Here is a 19,753-nt window from a genome sequence, read left to right as displayed (position 1 = left end):
TGTCTATATGGCTGTTGGACATGTCTCCAGTTATGGTAGCGGGGATTGATCCCATAACTGGATAAACAGGATTTGATGACAACAGTGGACCAGTCATTTTATGAGGCTGAGCACGTGGAGGTCCACCGTGTTTTTGACCCACAGACTGGGTTGTGGATTCTCTCCTTGGGCAGTTGTCAACAGTGGCCTTTATGCAAAGATGTTGACTCTTGAGTATGTCCTCAATTGCTTCCAACCTGGCTGATAGCTTAATTAATGCTTCACTTAAAGTTATATATGTAAAGCTTCGATCTGATCTGCTATCTTACTAAGATATGCTGACTGGTTAGTGATTAAAGAGTTAATAGAGGGGGTACCTTTCCTACCGGTATCAGGCTTGCTCGATTTATTCATTTTCTTATGTTTCTTGGTAATATCTAGCCTCGTTGCAAGTTTTAATATACCAGTATGGTTAATAGGATTAGGGCATACCTCAGGATTTCTGGGACGCTTAGGTTGGGGCAGTGGATCGCAATCTGTTTCACTCACATATATGTGCCTTGACGTATTTTGAACACAGCCATTCCAAACTGAATGATCTATATGTGCTTCGAGTCGGCTAGATGCGGAGGTACATACAGTTATCTAGGGGCTCCTATCCCCCCCCCTTCCCCTTTTTTAGAGACTCTTCCACTGAGGAAATTTGTTTCTCAATAGCCCAATTCCCCTGTTAGATAATTCATTAGGGACTGCTGTGTGTCCCTTACTGATGCAGAGGTACGCCCCACCTTTCTCTTACCCATCTTGTCCCCTGTCTTATAATCCACTCTAACAACAGTACATATTTTACTATGATTAGTGAACTTAGGGGTCTATTAGGATGGCAGATGGATGGCCGCTGCCGGGCAGGCGGTGGCAACCGCCGGACAGGCGGAGGACATCCGCCGGCGATCGCAAGCCGGAATACCGCCGGTTCCATTAGCATGGCGGTGACGACCGCGGTGGCGAGATTTTCCACCTGCCACATTTCCACCAGTACCAGTCTGCACGCCTGTCTAGTGGGTGGAAATGGACTACTACAATAATGCCGGTGCAGGGACAGGCTCAGCCGGCTTGACTATGATACTGGCAGTAGCCAGCAATTCCGCGGCGGTGGGACCGCCATGGAGAAGCATGCAGAGAATATCTCACGGGGCCCATTGCGGGCCCCCAATGTGTTGGGGGGGTGTGGGTGCACTGGGGTGTACCATGTCCCTGTACCAGGTGGCAGGCACTGTGCAGTGCCTGCCATGTAGTGCAGTAATAAGCACGAAATGCTCCTTTTCACATTGTGGCAGTGCTGTTGTCAGCAGCAACCGCCACAATGTTAATGCCTATGATTGAACTACAGCGGTCATATTTCGTCTGCGGAGCATGCTAATCAGACCGGTGGTTATGCAGCGGTCCTTGCAGGCGGTCTTTTTCCGCTACCATGGCGGTTGGGCTGATCTTCCGACCGCCATTCTAATAGACCCCTTAGTGCTTAAAGCCCTCTGATTATAAAATATGCAAGTTGGCTATGTGCATTCAACAGGCTGAACAAGCTAAATATCCGGGTGCTCTATCATCTAAAATTTTAAGTTTTAAAGGAAACAAGCCTTCAGTAGGGCAGGGGAAGAGATCCCACACAACATGCCCACCAGTATACAGATTTCCCAGAATAGGTCAGATATGATAGATAATGAACCACAAAGGTTGAGGTGAGTCTGCAGTAAGCTATTAATAAACAGTTCTGAGGGAATTCACACTTTCCTGAAAACACCAGCCAGTGGCTATCCTCAACAGTCTAATAAAAAGTAAGGCGTCCCAATGTAATTATACACAATGCAAATGCGGGATTCACCCCTGTAGACACAAGCCTCAGTTTATAAAGTTTTCAGGGGGGTGGCCCAGCCCAGTCTCCTTCAGGCTCTGACGGGCAAGGACGGGCCCGCCCTTGGCCCGACCGCAGCCCATGCACGTCCTGCGCCGTGAGGGGTGAGGCAGCGCTTTATGCGTGGCAGTGATGCCTCCCACTAGTTTGGGGTAGGGGGAAGATGGAGTGTTGCACCCTGGGACTTGTAGTCCTCCCTAGGGTGTTGTTGAGTAAAGGGTAGGCGGGAGTCAATGTAGCCATCAACAGTGATTTTTCTACTCTGGGACAGCGGTCCCACCAGAGTGATTGGGCAAAGTAAGGTGTCCCCAATGTGAAACAGACAGAAGCGCATCCCTCGCCACGAGGGTATGGCAGCGCTTTATGCACAGTGGTGACGCCTCCCCCTCGTTTGCAGTAGCAGGAAGATGGAGCATTGCACCATGCATGTAGCAAGTTGTATGCCCACTATCCCAGACTTATGAGGAATTATACAGCAAAAAACCCGGCAAGTAACCCCAACATATAACACCCCAAACATACTCTGATATTAACATTCTTCCTGAACTAATTGTCACTGTTACTAATGAAACCTTTCTTTTGCATGACAACAAAAACCCTCAAAAATGAAATACTAATCTTAAGCAAAACCCATAGCCTAGTGAAATTGGAGACTAGCGATATTTGGATGATAGATAGGATATTTAAATCTACGCTCCACCCAAGCATCCAAATATACACTATTCATGTCTACATTAACCACACTGTAGTTCCTTTAGTGTACAGTTTACTCCCTGATAAGCAGATCTCAGCGTACACTAAGGGGCCAATTAGGATGGTGGACAGATCTATTAGTATGGCTGGGGGGTCCACGGCAGAAGGAAAGACCATAGAGGTTCTATGGTGGCGGTGTCTATCAGACACCGCCAGCCATATTAGGATGGGACTTTTTAAATACCTTTTCGTGGTGGCAATGCCACCACGGAAAGGCATGCAGAGTCTGCATTGGGGGCCCGGTGTGGTCCCCCATGAACTCCGGAGGGTGGGGGTGCACATGGGCAGTTCCATGCACCGCGTGGTGCCTGCCATTCTGTGCATGGAAGGGCTCTGCATGCCTTCCTGTGATTGTGGTGGGCGGTGCTGAGTGCACCACCCACCACAATGGTAGGAATGCAGGATGCGCCCGCCACTGGGATGGGTGCATCCTAACGCCAGGCACGGGACCCCACCCTTATGGCGGGTGGTCCCTGGTACCGTGAGGATGGCGGGAAGACAAAGTCCGCCTGCCATCCTAATGGGGACCTAAATATTTAACAGTGGTAAAATCTAAAACCCTGAACAAAAGTCCTAGAAATGTGTTAATTGACTTTGAATTACCCATCAATAACACCATCACCAAAATGTATCCAGATACCCAAATTCAAGGATTTTTTTTTACTTTTCACAGGCAGATTGGAGAATTTTTTAAAAAACATCCTTAGTTGAGAATTACAGTTCAACCAGTAAACTGCAATTTGAGTTTAAAAAACCTACTGCCCTGTGCTTTGTTCCTACTGACTATGTGGGTGAATACTACACATCAATTACTGAATCACAATATTTTAGTACAAATAAAAAAAATTGCCACCTCTTCAAAATTACTTTGAGGACACATGGATTGGCCTTTTAAGCAGGTCAGGCCGCTACAGGAAGTCACGTTCTCTTGTGAAGTGGTGGAACTGTTACACGACCAGCTTTGAGGGAGGAGCAAAAACATATAATGCCATAGAGGGATGGCGAAACTCATTCAGGAAATCAACCTGAAGACCTCACTCTAACTTATATAATTTTTGGGAAATTTTGAAGATGGAGCAAAGTGTCCAAGAAATGAGAATAGCGCAATCAGTGACTGGGAGTCTGAACCCACAAATTTGCATCAAATTCAACAATTTTCGTTGATGGTGTCTTCAGACTGCCTAGACAATATTGCACACATACTACATTTCTTACCTACACTGCATCTTTCCAATCTTACTTGCCTGTTTTGTATTTCAATTTTACTAATTCAATTTGGCATTGTTCAAATTTCTTTTTTATTAAAAAATGTTGGGCTTCGTACCTTCAATTGTCTTCTTCCTTCGGCTCTTGGACTTGTGTGCAATCCCACATTTCACCATGAGTCTTGTGCAATCCAAACAACGATAGTAACAGATCCATAATCCAAAATGGAATCAAATTCACGAGTCAAACTATCAAAATGATACACAGGGCATTTTTTACAGTGAAGATAGTGCTGCAAACTGTAATGTGTCCACCTAAAAAGAGCACCCCCCCCGAAAAATCCCACAAAGCAAAGTTTTTCTGCCAAAAATCGCAACAGGAAATCCATTGTTAAATTCCACTATCCTAACTGTGTTCTTGAACATTTCACAAGGCCGGAAATCTGCAACTACACAATACTATATTTTGAAAACGCAACACATCAAACATTTAAAATTTTTTGCTTTCTTTACAGTTTTGTTTCAAAGAAATAAAAACCTCTCTTTTAAAATATTTTTCTTAAATCAAATGTATCAAAAAAGCAATTCACCCGACGTAGGCCTACAACCGCTACCTGCATAGGAAAGAAAAAGTTGGTTAAAACATTCAAAACATGCATAAAAGTATTATCCTAGTTCTAACTACCTCCTTTCACTCTTCTTACAATAAACTATGCCACCCACAATCTATCTTTTTTAATTTAAATTTGGCTAACCTCAGTGCAGCTCTTCCTTGCTTCCGATCTTGATCCACCGACAGTAGAAACTTACGTACAACCGGCAACGTCATCTGTATTAGTGAAAAGGAAAAAAGGACAATTCCTCTCATTTATTTCAATGTGAAAGCGTGGGAATACCTGCAAAAAAGAAAACAATTAAGATTAGATGTATTTTAATAAATAATGTAAGTTATTTTTATAACTATGGGCCCGATGTAGTAAATCTCATTTACCAACTCTAGAATACCGAATGTTACCGTCTTGGTATTCTAGATTCGGTAAATGAGATGTAGGAAATAATTCGGTAATATTTACCGAATCGGTATGATTCCGTAATTACCGAATCGGTATTTACCGATTCGGTAATTGCCATTGATTCCTATGTGCCTTGAGGCCCAAAGGAATCAATGTCAATTACCGAATCGGTTAATACCGATTCGGTAAAATTACCGAATTGTCAAGGGGGACAGGATGTCACTTTGACAGCCTGTTGCACCCCTGATTCTGGCTTGTGTGCCATGTGACACACATACATGCCCTAAGGGCATGTATGTGTGTCACATGGCACAGGTGTACATGCACAGATGTGCATTTACACAGGAATTCATTATTTACCACCAAATATTATTTTGTGGTAAATAACTAATTCTTAAGGGCCTGTGGCACTGTTTTCAGTGCCACCTACATCTAGATTTACTGATTCAGTAACTTTACCGATTCTGTATTTTACCGAATCGGTAAATTTACTGATACTGTAAATTTTAAGCCCCCTACATATCAAAAACCAAATACCGGTCGGTAACGGCCGAAACCGGCCGATACCGACCGGTATTTGGTGTCCTACATCTGGCCCTTTAATTCATAACATTTGTTAACTGTCATAGTTTTTAAAAATATAAAAACTATTCGAAAATAAATTATGTGTTGTATTTTATTTATTGCCTAATAAAATTTATCACATCAATTTTGAAATATTTTCTACATTTACTCTGTATATATTATCTGAGTTAAAAAGTGCACATGAATGTTTCCATAGTCAATTATTGTAATATCTATTTAAATACTTTCACAAATATTTTATAACTATTTTTAATAAACTGTATATTGCCCTCTTCAAATCCTTTCTACTCTAACATCCCATGCCATAGAGTAAGTGGTAAAACAACATATCTTTTTTATAATTCAAAATATTATTAATTTTAAATAGAAAATAATTCCCAAGTATATAAATTCATTTCTGGGTTTTAACCCCCTCTGTGCTGATGACGAGCTCATCTCATCATGCAGCACAGTGCTCGTGTGCTGATGATTAGCTGAGCTCGTCATGACCACACCCATTTCTATTGTGGTCCAGCACAGGAGAGGAATATCGATTGCAGCCAAGGTGTTGAAACACTCCTCCATCCAAAACCCTTATTTCCCATACAGCCCATCTCAAAGGATGAGTGTCAGAACATCAGAATTTGATTTTTAAATTGTAATTTAAGTCTAAAAATCTATTTTAATATTGTTAATATTTAATTTCTGAGTATTTAAATTAATGCATGTGTATTAATACTCTCCCCCACCCGAAACCCCTGTTTCCCTCGCGTCCCACCCCAGGGGATGGGTGTCAACCCCTCATAAATATTATTTATTATTTTTATTATTATATTTAAATTTACATTGCCATAAATAATACACAAGTATTAAATATGTGTTATTAAATTCCAACAACCCAAAACTCCAAATTTTCTTCCACCGCAGCCCAGAGGAAGTGTAATACACCCTGTAAACAATGATTTATTTACATTTTTTAACATGACTGAAAATACATTGTAAAATTATTAATAATTAATACCAAAGTATAACCAATGATACATGGACCTTAATACACTACTTCAACCAAAGCCCCTGTTTCCCTTGCAACCCATCCGAGGGGATGGTGTCAGAGACTCTTAAATATAATTTATAATTTTTCTTAACATTTTAAATAGTAAACACCATACATTTTTTTAAAAATACACAAGTATTAATTGTGTATTATTAATCATCCAGAACCTAAACCTCCAAATTCCTTTCCAATCAAATCCCAAATGATGGGTGAGATACCCTCCTTACCTCGATCTGTTTTTCTTCTTCAAAAGAATTCCAAAAATCTATTTTAAAATGTATTAATAATTAATACCCAAGTATAAAAATTAATACATGGGTATTAATACACTCCCCCACCCAAAACCCCTATTTCCCTTGCACCCGTTCTCAGTGGAGGGGTGTCAGTCTCTCCTAAAGATTATTTTCTTGTTTTTTAAATTATTAATCAATTAATAATTATTAATACCCAACTATTAAGATAAATACCTGGGCATTAATACACTCGACCACCTAAAATGTCTATTTCCCTTTCATCCGTCCCAGAGAATGGGTGTCAGGCCCTCATAAATATTATTTATAATACCATTTTAAATAGTAAACACTATTAATTAATACACAAGTATTCACTGTGTATTAATTCCCACAACCCAAAACTCCTTATTTCCTTCCAATCACAACCCAAAGGATGTGTGAGACACCCTCCTTTCATTGTTTTTTTTTAAATGATGAAAAATTATTTTAAAATTATTAATTAATAGCCAAGTATAAAAAATAATATCTGGGTATTAATACACTCCCCCACCCAAAACCCTTTTTTCCCTTGCATCCCATCCCAGTTTTAAAACACAAGCATAATCAATATTGAATAATACTCATGTAATAAGAATTTACCTTTAACACTTACCTTATTTTATGTCGTAATACATGCGTTGTAATGGCATATGCGTTGTAATGGCATATGTTGTAATAGCATATGCGTTTAAAGGATGTGTTGTAAAGGCATTATGATGTAATGCCTGTGTTGTAATGGTTTTTCTCGTATTGTAGCTATAGACCTTAAGCTTCAGGTCTGGTGGAGAAGGTCAATGGGAATTTGAAGTCCAGACTTGCAAAAGTGTGTGCTTCCACATCTTTGAAATGGTCTGATGCTTTGCTGATTCTGTTGACGTGTCTATGCAGCACACTTGATCATAGAACAGGACTGTCCCCCCATGAAATCATTATGGAGAGATGAATGAGACTTCCAGCTGTACCTGTAAATGTGCTTGTGAACATAACTGATGATTTGATAGTTGAGTACTGCAAAGGACTGACTGACATAGTGCATTCTGAGTCTCATCATGTTGAAGCCTGCACAGCCCCACCACATCAGGATCAGTGCCATGACATAAGTCCTGAAGAATGGTGAAGAAGCACATGTGAAAGAGTTGCCTGGAGTCCTGCTGGTCTCGTCCTTACTAGGTGATTTTGGTCACTGCAACTGCTTTAAAGTACATAGGTCTCCCTAACTGGGTACATGCTGCCACACTCGCTGAGTTCCATGTCCCCTTTATGACATAACAGCACCTTTTCCAGTAAATGCCGGTATTGGTCGAGAGGCCACAGGAGCAGGTTATTCATGCTGTAGGGCACCATCAAGAATCTGGAACAGCACTAGTTCAGCCTGAGGGGGGTCTTGGAGAGTCTGGGGCTGAAGCTAAAGCCAGAAAATCTAGTTCTGAGGTTGTGACTGAACTGACTCAGACTCTGACGAAGATATGCTATAAGACCACCCGTGGCAGCAGGAGAACATTGGCTGAGATTACAAGAGAGAGGGAGACTGCTTCTTCAAGAAGAAGGTGGGCTCTAGGCTTTTCCAGAAGATACTGGGAACTCTGATCTGAGTGACGGAAGAGGTGAGTGGACTGTACTCAGAAGATCAAAACCAGCTAGAGTACCCTGTCACAGGTATTGTTCCCCTGCATGGACTTACCTTGCAGAAAATGACAGAGAGAGAGAGAAAGAATTCTGGGATAACCATGAGGATTCAACTGAAACTGCAGGAGCTTGATCTTCAGTTTGATCTTGCTCTCAAACTTCCTTTGCTGCTATGATTAAGTGACTTGAGACATCTTATCCTGAATGTGATCATATTTCCTTTCCTGGATGTTAGTGAATTCCAGATTTTAGTAAATGAACTGAGACATTTCATTCTGGAACTGATTGTCAATGAACTTGAACTGTTCCTTATTATAGACATTTAAATAGACTTTGTTGGAGAAATAATTAGAGTGTTGAGGTTAAAGTCTGCTGAAAATTGTAAGATTGTCATTAAGAAGAACGTGGAGTAGGATTAAAGAAGTTTCATGAAGATTTTGTAAATATTGCATGAACTCTGGTTTTGCCATTCGCACAGGTGGACCTTGATAGAGGGAACTGTGGTACAGCTAAATTCCACCCAACGGTTCACTTGTAGAGAAGTAATGATAGCAAAACCTAATATTAGTAGCCATAAAAACATAATAGCAGGCACACTAATAGTTGTACTTGAAGTCCTGATCATTTTGCTTGTAGGATTTTATCCATCTCCTTTTAATTCAGTAGAGACTAAGGGCCTGATTATGAGATTGGTGGTCCATTGGAAAGCTAAACTCATGGTGACAATGGGTGGAAGTGTTGCAGTGGTGGTCTCACCTCTGCATTACGAGTGCCGTTGTCCCAATGCCACAGGACGGCCCAAACCGCAAGGGAACCATGATCCCTTGGCTGTGGCGTGGCGGTCTAGCCCAGAAATATGCTGACATGCCACCGTGGCACCACTGAGCATATTAAGCAATACCTGTACCTAACAACACACATGGGCAGTTCTCATACAGACCCTGCAGCAAATACTTCACCATAGACAGAGCTCCCGCGATCGCCGTAGAAACGCCTGATGCAGACACCACCAGAACCCTGACCTGCATCCTGCTCAACGTGTGGTCCCTGCACCAACATGCCATTGAGATGGGGGAACTACTCAACACCCTCTCGCCTGATGTTGCCTTATTCACTGAAACCTGGACCAACAACTCCTCCGGTCCCGGCCTCGCCACCGCCATCCCTGATGGCTACAAGATCCAGAGAAAGGACCGCCCATACTGCCCAGGTGGAGGACTCACCATCACACACAAGACCCCCCCTCCGCCTCTCCACATCTAGCACGAGGAACCCTCACTCCAACACTTAACACCTCCACTTCCAGATCCAGAGAAGAACAAGGACCACGCTATGCGGCACCCTCATCAACAGACCACCAGGTCTGCCCACCCACCATGCGAATACCATCGCCGAGCTCACCGCACCCCACCACACCCCACGCCATCGCCTCCATGGACCACATCCTACTCTGTGACTTAAACTTCCACCTCTACATCAGTAACGACCCCGACTCCACTGCTCTCCTCGACAACCTAGCCAACCTAGGATTAATGCAGCTCGTCAACACACCCACCCACAGAGCAAGCCACATCCTCAACCACATCTTCGAGGGAGTAACTAACATCCGCTTCCACCACACCACCCAGTCCCCATGGACCGACCACCACTGCATCCACTTCACCTTCAACACTACCACTGTACCCAAGCCCGCCATACGCCCGCCACAAAGCAACTGGAGTAAAGTCACATAGGAACTCCTAAACACCACCCTCCTTTTAGACCCCCCCAGCACCACAACCAACACTAACTCCGGCACAAAGGAACTCCACTGCTGGATCACCTGCTGTGCCGACAAGGTTGCATCCCTCCGCTACCCCTCCAAACAACACCCACCAAAGCTGCCTGGTTCACCACAGAACTTCAAGAAGCCAGGTGCTCCTGCAGACACCTTGAGAAAACCTGAACACTATGGAAGCACAGAACGACCACAAGAGCACCCTGGAGGAATACCACCAGCGCATAAGAGACACCAAATGGACCTTCATAAGGGACAAAGTCCAGACAAATACAATCAACACCAAGGACTTGTCCAGCGTCATCCAGCAGCTTGCAAAACCCACCTGCGAAGCCACGGACATCACACCTTCCCAGGAACTCTGCGATAAGCTCAGCTCCTACTTCCACCTGAAGATAAAAGCCCTCTCCGACAACTTAAACGAACCAACGATGAACACCAACCCCCTACCGACCACCGCAGATAAGCTGACAATCACGTCCTGGGAACCTGCAACCATCGAATGCATCACAGCTACCATGTAGAGAACCCACTCCGGAGCCCGACGACGTCCGCATGCTACTTGACCAGGGGCACACCACGGCCCTCATCCTTCTTGATCTCTCTGCAGCCTTTAACACCATTTCACATCGCACTCTAGCATCCAGACTACATGACGCAGGAATTCAAGGAGCCGCACTCAGCTGAATCCAATACTTCCTCTCCGGCAGAACCAGGAGAACCCGATTCCCCCTCCTTAATTTTCAAACCAACAGAAATCAACTGCGGAGTACCCCAGGGATTTTCACTCAGCCCCTCACTTTTCACCATCTACATAGCCCCCCTCGTGGCCATCGTCAGACAGCAGGGGCTCAGCATCGTATCCTACGCCAACGCCACCCAGCTCATCCTCTCGCTCACGAAGAATCCCAAAGACACCAGACTCCGTTTCCAGGAAGGCATGAAGAACGGAACGTGGCAGCCTGGATGAAGGACAACTGCCTGAAGTTAAACTCAGAGAAAAGCCAGGTCCTCATCCTCGGTCCCTGCACCGCTGCCTGGGACAACACCTGGTGGCATCCCGCCCTCGGGAAACCACCCACCCCTACAGACCATGCTAGGAGCCTCGGCATCACCAGCGACTTCTCCCTCTCCATGGACCACCAGATCAATGCTGTCACCTCCACCAGCTTCAACTGCCTTCACATCCTGCATAAGACTTTCAAGTGGATCACCCCGACTGCAGAAGAACCATCACCCATGCACTCATCACCAGCAGACTAGACTACGGCAACGCCCTCTACACTGGAATCAACAATAGCCTCTTGCGTAGACTCCAGATCATCCAGAACGCCGCAGCCAGACTTGTCCTCGCGTCATGAGCACATGACCCAACACCTACGAGGCCTCCACTGGCTCCCCGTCGAGAAGATGGTCACCTTTAAACTCCTCATCCACGCCTACAAATCCCTAAAACAACATCAGATCCAAATACCTCAACAAGAGATTATCATTCCACATACCCAAGAGGAACCTCCCTCCGCTGATCTCGCCATGGCAGAGGCCCTCTGCATCCGCAGACACAGAACCGGCGGGAGAGCTTTCTCCTACATCGCGGCCAAGATGTGGAACAAGCTCCTTGTGAACATCAGATGTTCCCTGACCCTGCACACATTCAGGAAAGACATCAGGACCTCGCTTATCAACTGATTCCGGAGCCGACCCCCCTCTGGCGCCTTGAGACCCTCAGCGTGAGTAGTGCACTAGACAAGCCCCCTGATTGATTGATTGATTGATTGATTTATTATGAGTTTCCCCAGAGTTTTAATGGTGGTGAGTCTGCAATGAAACTGTGGCAGTGAGGAAATACTGCCTCTGGGCCAGGGGATGCATGCATGGGGGGAACATGCCCTACCCTGCTATCTGCATGCACCGCCAGGTCCAGTCAATCATGGATTTGGGTTCGGGGTGGTAGTGAGGCGTCCTGCTTTCACACTGCCAAATCTGCAATCAGGCTGTTAGTCGAGAAGTAACCTCAACCTCTCACCCCCTAGAAGTAATAGCTTGTATCCGTCAATTAGTCAGAATTGCACATAGATATATTTAGAGGTGATTATTCGTTTTATGAGTATATTGATAAAAATGGATGCCAAGGATTGCTACATCTGTACACAAATGCAGAGGGTGTTACTTACCACCATATTCCTTTGAATTATGGTGTTACTTGTAGGATTTTGATGAGCCTTCTGTATGGAATGGACTATTTTCAATATTCATTTTTCATCATGATTAGTTTTTTCAGAACACCCCATACTTGAGAACCTAAGTCATCGTATTGACCCCAATGATAAGTTTGCTGGAAACAATAAAAGCTTGTTTAAACCCATCAAGACCATAGACACTGCTTATGCTCACAGACACAATTTGGCCTGCCTTCTAACAAGGGTTTAGAAGAAACTTTTACATTTAGTAGAGAACAGGAGGAGATCAAAAACAGACACAAAGGAGCATGATAGGATGGCGGGTGGACTGGAGTCCGTCCGTCATCCTAACGGGAACAAGGCACCCGCCTGCCATGCGGCGGTCCCTCACCCCTGATAATGATGTGACCGCCACTGCGGCGGTCGCATCTGGCATTTTAACACTTTAACTTCAACTGCTGGCTGCAGCACCCGCCGCAATCGTAAAATGCCATGTGCATTTCCATGCACAACGTGATAGGCGCTGCGTGGTGCGTGCCACCTTGTGCATGGACATGTAGGCGGGTACTATAGGTACCCCCCAAGTGCAGCTCCCACCCCCTGGGGCCTGCAACAGGCCCCCAAAGCAAGTCCCTGCCAGCCTTTCCATGGCGGCATCGCCGTCATGGAAAGACCTTAAATTCCAAACATCATAATATATGCTAGGCACCGCCACCAGTTATGGGCCCCAGCTCTGCACAGCCATCAATCGTAACAATTGCTGACCGGCAAAAGAGAGGACACTCTAGGATGAAAAATCACTATGGAGGTCATTATAATTGCGGTGATTCCGCCACCGGCAGCCTTACGTTGGTGGACTCACTGCAATCAGCGGCCATTCTCTGCTCGCCAGATAAGGATGGTGTACAGAGTGCTGGTGGTTGGAAAGCCCACCTGCCACGGGTCCGACACAGGCAATCGTTATGATTGCCTTTTGGACCCGGAAAGCATACTTTTAATGGTGTTGGTGCCTAGCAGGCACCGTCCTCCAGATTAGGATGCTTCATCCCCGCCAGCCTGTGTATGGCGGTTCCACCGCAATTCACAGGCTGGCGGCGATGTACGTTGGGGGCCCTTAGTTGGCCCCCCTTAAGCAGGGGCATGTGAGTGTTGCACATGTGGGGTACCTATCGTGCCCCCCAACATTTTTCTGCACCATGTGACAGGCACAGCGTGGTGCCTGCTACTTAGTGCAGGAAAATGCAAAACCTTCATTTTTACCATTGCGGCGGCAGCTGCTGCAGCCTGCAGCACCCACCTCAATGGAAAACATACACAATGCGACCACCACATTGGTGGTTGCATTGCAATTTCACTTGCGGGTCCAATCCCAATCTCCGTGACGATGACGAACGGACATAAGTCCGTCTGCCATCCTAATAACCCTCTATGTTCCTCTTTAAGTCACCGCTGAAAGTAGTCACTTGTACATCTCTGTAATTACTTTCACCAATTGCTCTTACCTTCATTTTCTCATTCTGCAGGGTGAACTCAAATGAAGTTAGTACCACCTACATTATATTGATCTATTTCAAGCAATTTAAAAGATACACATTGCCACAGCAGTAACAACTTATAAAAAGGTGCCTAGCACTGACCATTTTAGGAGCCTACTGCATAAAGGGAAGTTAACATCATCCCCAAGTTTACTTTACAGTACAACCATTTAACCTACACAGTGAGGACCCATAAGTCAGTAAATGCGATTGTGTATAGATTTATTACAATATCAAAGCCAAGCTGTTTTCAAACATATGTTGTAAAATACAGAATTTCCAGTGGCAGTTTAAATATTCTAATTAGGCTTTCTTAATAACATGCAGCATACAAGACATTTAGTAATGGCAATGCAGAAAATGAGAAATAATATTTTATGATCAGAGTATGATTTGTGTTCCTCTTACATAGGCATGAGTAAATCTAAATTACCTAAACTAAGCTTACACTAAGGGGCCGATTACGATTCCGTAAAATCCCCTCTGAATAGCCGTACAGGCAATATTTCCTGTACACATTGTACACCTTAAACGTCCACGTACGTACGATGAAGTACGATCCGAATCCAAAGCAGATCTCCGTACGAATCGTACGAAAGACCATACGACTCAAAAATCCATACAAATCGCATTCGGAACACGCAGTATGCGACGTCCGTACGGATTGAAGCAGCTTTTTACGACAACACTCCGTACGACTCTTTCTATACGTGAGCCCAAAACTTCCGTAAAAGCAGATTTCAAGTCGAACTGCATACGAAATGGACCCCCCTGGGAATGCAAGTATACCCCATGTTTGCAGGGTACGGTGCATAGGGGTACGGTGCTTAGGGTTACGGTGCTTTGGGGTATGGTGCATAGGTGTATGGTGTACAGTGCGTAGGGGTACGGTGCTTAGGGGTACGGTGCATAGGTGTATGGTGCGTAAGTGTACGGTGATTAGGGGTATGGTGCGTACCCCCATGATTGCAGGGGTACGGTGGATATGTGATTGTGTGGTTCTCCGTACGAATCGCTCATACGACATTTTCCGTACGAATCGCGTTCTCGGTCCCCGGTCTGGATCATACTTGTCGGGTCGTGCAGCAAGTTTTTGATTCGTACGGTTCACCTTGAGGGTCCGTATTGTACTGATTTTTCCTTGCTTTTTGTACGGTTCGCTAAGATTCAGACATATTTTTTTCCCACGGATCGTACTACGCGATTTGGACGGATTTGTACGATTCTTACGGAAAGGCCTACGAATACGACTCCTCGTACGGATTAGTTTCCCAAATCGGAATCGACCCCTAAGTAGCACTAATTTGGAAAATCCTAGTTAGATCTAGTAAAAAAGGAAGGTGTCAGCATTGCGGAGACTTTTGTAGAACTTCTCCAAAATCAGTAATTTGAATTTTTTTAAAGCCACAGAACAGAGATGTAACAAAGAAGTCTGCATCACTCTGGCTTCCAAAGCATCTTTTGCTTCCAACCCCTGAAAATCCTTGTGCAAGTCAGAAATATTCTTGATAAACTTCTTCTAATTCTTACTATTGTCAGGAATATAGGTGCAGCGTCACCACTTTAACTTCCAACAGACTCTTCCCAGGATGCCCATCGAAAGGTGATTTTTGGCAAACCATGGACCAAATAGCCACCATTTCCATATCTATAACTAAGAAAGCTCCAGCTGTACTAGTAGCCAACTTATTCACTATGGTGGATAACTTACTAATCTTTATATTGCATAAAAATCACACCCACAGATGGAATCATTACACCAAAAATATGTCTCACTACTTCTTCATCACTAACATCTCGGGTAAGCCTAGAATTCTGTTCCCACATAGGGTCAAGGAGATATTCCATATGATAAATCTTTGGGAAAACTACACCTTGGTAGCAAGTACCATAACCGCCTCTGGACAATGTGAAAAAGGCGTGTCCCCACAACTATGATAAACTCCAGGAAGAAGAGGATTATAACCCATAAAAAATAAATTCCAAATTTCTCTTCACTTCAAATATGTGGCCACCCTCACTCTTTCCTACAAAATGATTTTCAACTGAAGACCTCTTCCCAAGAATACATAATTTCCCCGTTATGTTTCCAATCTAGGGTCAATGCTGCTTGCTTTGATTTCCCTATCAAATAGGGGGGTTTGGCAGGGGTGCCTCCTCGCCCCTTTTCTTTTTTCACTGTACACTAACGGAGTAAAGGCTCCCCAGCTATAATCAACCCTGGATGTCTCAAAGATTAATAAGGCCTGCATTCCCATCCTCCTCTATGCAAACGATGCAGTCCTAATTGCATCTACTGGCTTGGCACTCCAGAAGCTTTTAGATATATATGAGAATTGTATGCAAATTTAGATTTACAAATTAATGAGGCAACATCTTTTTTCTTTTACTGACTGGTCAGAAGGGGAAGAAAGTACCATCTTTTTATACAGCAGGGTGGAGACGGACACCTCTTATTTAGGGGTGATATTTGATAGAAAGCTATCATGGTCCCATATGGTGACAAAGAGGGGCCTAATGCTAGAAAATAGTATTAGTGCTCTATTTTCTTTTATCAAAAAGATAGGGTCGAAAACTCTAGATGATGTAGAAAAAATATACTTGGCTAAGTCCACTACAGTTGCTACTTAAAGAGCCGGTGCCTGGAGACACACTAACCATGCATCATTACAATCTATAGAAGATACTTTCTGGAAGAAACTGGTGGGTCTCCCAAAACGTTGCTCTACTTACAATTGCCATATTGAGCTGAATGTTACCTACAGGTCAGACCAGATGTGCCTGGCACCAATACTCCTAGGGCGTTCCATCTGGAGAAGGGATTTCGTTAACCTTACCCAACAATTTGTTATGGATTGTCTCACATTGGAACATGTACACAGGATCCCTTGGATCATGTATGTTAAAAACAGCTTGATCTTTTTAGGGTAGAAAGTACACCAAGTAACTGCCTGAACATTTTGAAAAAAGCAATTATATGGTGCAAGCATATCTTTAAGGGCCGATACATAACAAGGTGCAGGCCAAATACCTGACAGCCGTGACAAATCCACGCCACAGATTTATAATATTGAGGTTCTCGCTAAACCATCACGCCATCGTAACCTGAATGACCCACCAGCATATTACGATGGCGGTGAGTATCGTGGAAGACAGTGCCTGCCACATGGTGCAGGGATTAATAGGGGGCACATATGTGCCCCCAACCTGAGGCCACCGAGCCCTATGTCACTTTCTGACAGGCTTTCATGTTGGAAAGCACAACATGAAAAGCCTATCAAAAACCAACATCGTAATCCCAACGGCGGAAATTCCGTACTTAAGGGATTTAGGACTTCTAACCGCCTACATTTTAATTAGGTGGTCGGACTTCAAACCAAGGATGTCATTCGGTAAGCCTCCGAGTCGACGATCAGTTGAAGGCTTACATCCTATTTAGGCCCCATATCTCTTTACATATGAGTGCTGATAGGCTCTTTTTGCAATTTTCTCACACTCTATGGGGCACATGCATCATTCATACATTTTGCATTTCTTAATTTGCGAAAAATACCGAATCGCAAATTAAGAATTGCAAAATGGTATGCATCATTTTTTTGGCTTTTCATTTGGGATTCGGTAAAAATCGCAATTTTTACCGAATTCCAAATATGTAGCGAATTCCTAAGTGCATTTTCGCAATTCCCATTGATTCCTATGGGCCAAAAGGCCCATAGGAGTCAATTGGAAGGCATTTCCAAATTCGCAATTTGTTGATGCATTCCAAGGGTGCAGGGGGGGGTCCAAAGGACCCCCCCTGCACCCCTGAAATGCATTTGAAAGTGCATGTTTCACACACACATGCCCTAAGGACATGTGTGTCTGTAACATGACAGTGTAAAAAATGATTTTTTTTGCATTTTGAAACATTTTCGCAAATTACCACGAGGGTCAACCTCGTGTTAATTTGCACTTCCAATTTCAGAATTCGCTTTTTTTTTTTAATTGATGCATTGCATTTAAGGAATCGCACAAATGCGATTCCTTAAATGCATTCGCATTTTTTAGAAATGCAAAAAAATGCGAATTCTGAAAAATAGTTTGATGCATCCCAAAAAGGTATTTAGGAAGTGCAAACGGCCGAATTTACCGATTCGCACCGTTTGCACTTCCTAAATAGGTTGATGCATGTGCCCCTATCTCTTTATTAGCCACCTTCTTCTATGTATCATCTTCATACACATTTTTCTATTCTTCTTACTTTTACTCTGATTACTGGGTCTGGCTCTGTTTACCTTTCTGATGTTTTCATTGCACTTCCTTTTTAGATGTTCAGTGGTACACTATCAGACACCTACTCACTGACACCCCTTTTTCAATTTTTGTCTGCTTTCATCAAATTCTATGCACTTGTGTCCCCCTTTCCCATGCCCCACATTGTTTATGTTTCTCTTGCTGCACTCCTGTCTGCATAATTATCTGTTTCTGTGCTTCTTCCGTGTGCTTCTTAAGGTCTTACTCCTTCTCTCTGCCTTTGACTCACCCTTCCTGTTTTCTTTCTCCCTTCTCACATTCCGTATCCCTCAGGAGACCCTCTTTCAATTTCCATGTGTTTATCTTATTGTCATTCCTCATATTTTCCATTTCTGAATAGAGTGTGTTTCTCTGGCTGTAAGTTTTGTCACTCTCATTTTCAGAATCGGTCTCATCCCTATATCATGTCATCTTTTGTCCATCTCACCCATTTCACCCCTGTATCTATAATGATCTGTTTCTGTTACTTCCTATTTTACCCTTGTCTCCTCCCTTCTTTTTAGAATCCTTAGCAGTCTTTCTGTCTCTGTTTCTATACACCACCCTCCACCTCTCTGTCTCTCTCTGTCTCTCTCTAAATATGTGCTGACATAACTTATGAACAACTCGTTTCCTAGACCCAGTAAGCACAGCTTGGAGAAATATATCACAATAAGAAACAATCTTATTTATGATTCCACAATCATTTTCCTTTACTCATGTTTAGATTCTTCAAAAAATCTTTTTTAACTTCTTTAGAAAATCTTTGCTAATACAGAGACCACTCCTGTATTTCAAGAAAACAATATTTTCATTCACTAATAACAATTTTTTATCAACACATTTGTTATTTGTGAACCATGGTTCAAGGGTGCCTGGATTCTAAGGAGGAGAGTTTTTGAGCAGGAAGGGTAACTTTCCTGCACAAAAACAATCCACTGAGGCATTTTCCTCTTTTTATGTGTTCTGCGGTATGCAGATAACCTTGCATGGCTTCATAAATCTCATTTTGGGCTTGAGCCACAAATGCATCACGTTGCATGGTGCAAGAATGATGCAACCCCCCCACTCATAAATAAGCCCCTAAATCTACAAAAATATTGACTAAAGAATGTTGATGTAATAATATAGATGTATGAAATATTGCCTTTATACAAATAAAAAATAAAATATTTTATATTAAATACGAAATTTTATATTAACAAAATAAAAAATAATAATATTCATTTTGATAAAACATAATAAATAAACTGAATAAAAAAGATAAACATATAAACATATAAACATATAATTATGTATACATAAATATTTACTTTAAAACAATAAAAAAACAATTATTTTTAATCCATGATACAAGTTTAAGATTATGTAAACAAATATATATCAATGATTTAAAATATAAAAAACGAAAATCTATGATAAATTAAAACATTAAACTATTAAAAAATATTTAAACTTACATTACACAATAAAGTAGGTGCAACTGTAGGGAAAGTGTTGGATAGCCGAGGGGTAAAAATAACTATTCCCACTCCAGTGAGTGCAACAATAGGGAAAGTGTTGAATAGCGGAGGGGTAAAATGTACTATTCCCACTCGAGTGAGTGCAACA

Source organism: Lissotriton vulgaris, unplaced genomic scaffold, assembly GCF_964263255.1.
Source record: "Lissotriton vulgaris unplaced genomic scaffold, aLisVul1.2 SCAFFOLD_909, whole genome shotgun sequence".
In the NCBI taxonomy this organism is placed as follows: domain Eukaryota; kingdom Metazoa; phylum Chordata; class Amphibia; order Caudata; family Salamandridae; genus Lissotriton; species Lissotriton vulgaris.
The sequence above is the reverse complement of the archived record's forward strand: the minus strand, read 5'-3'. Positions refer to the sequence as shown.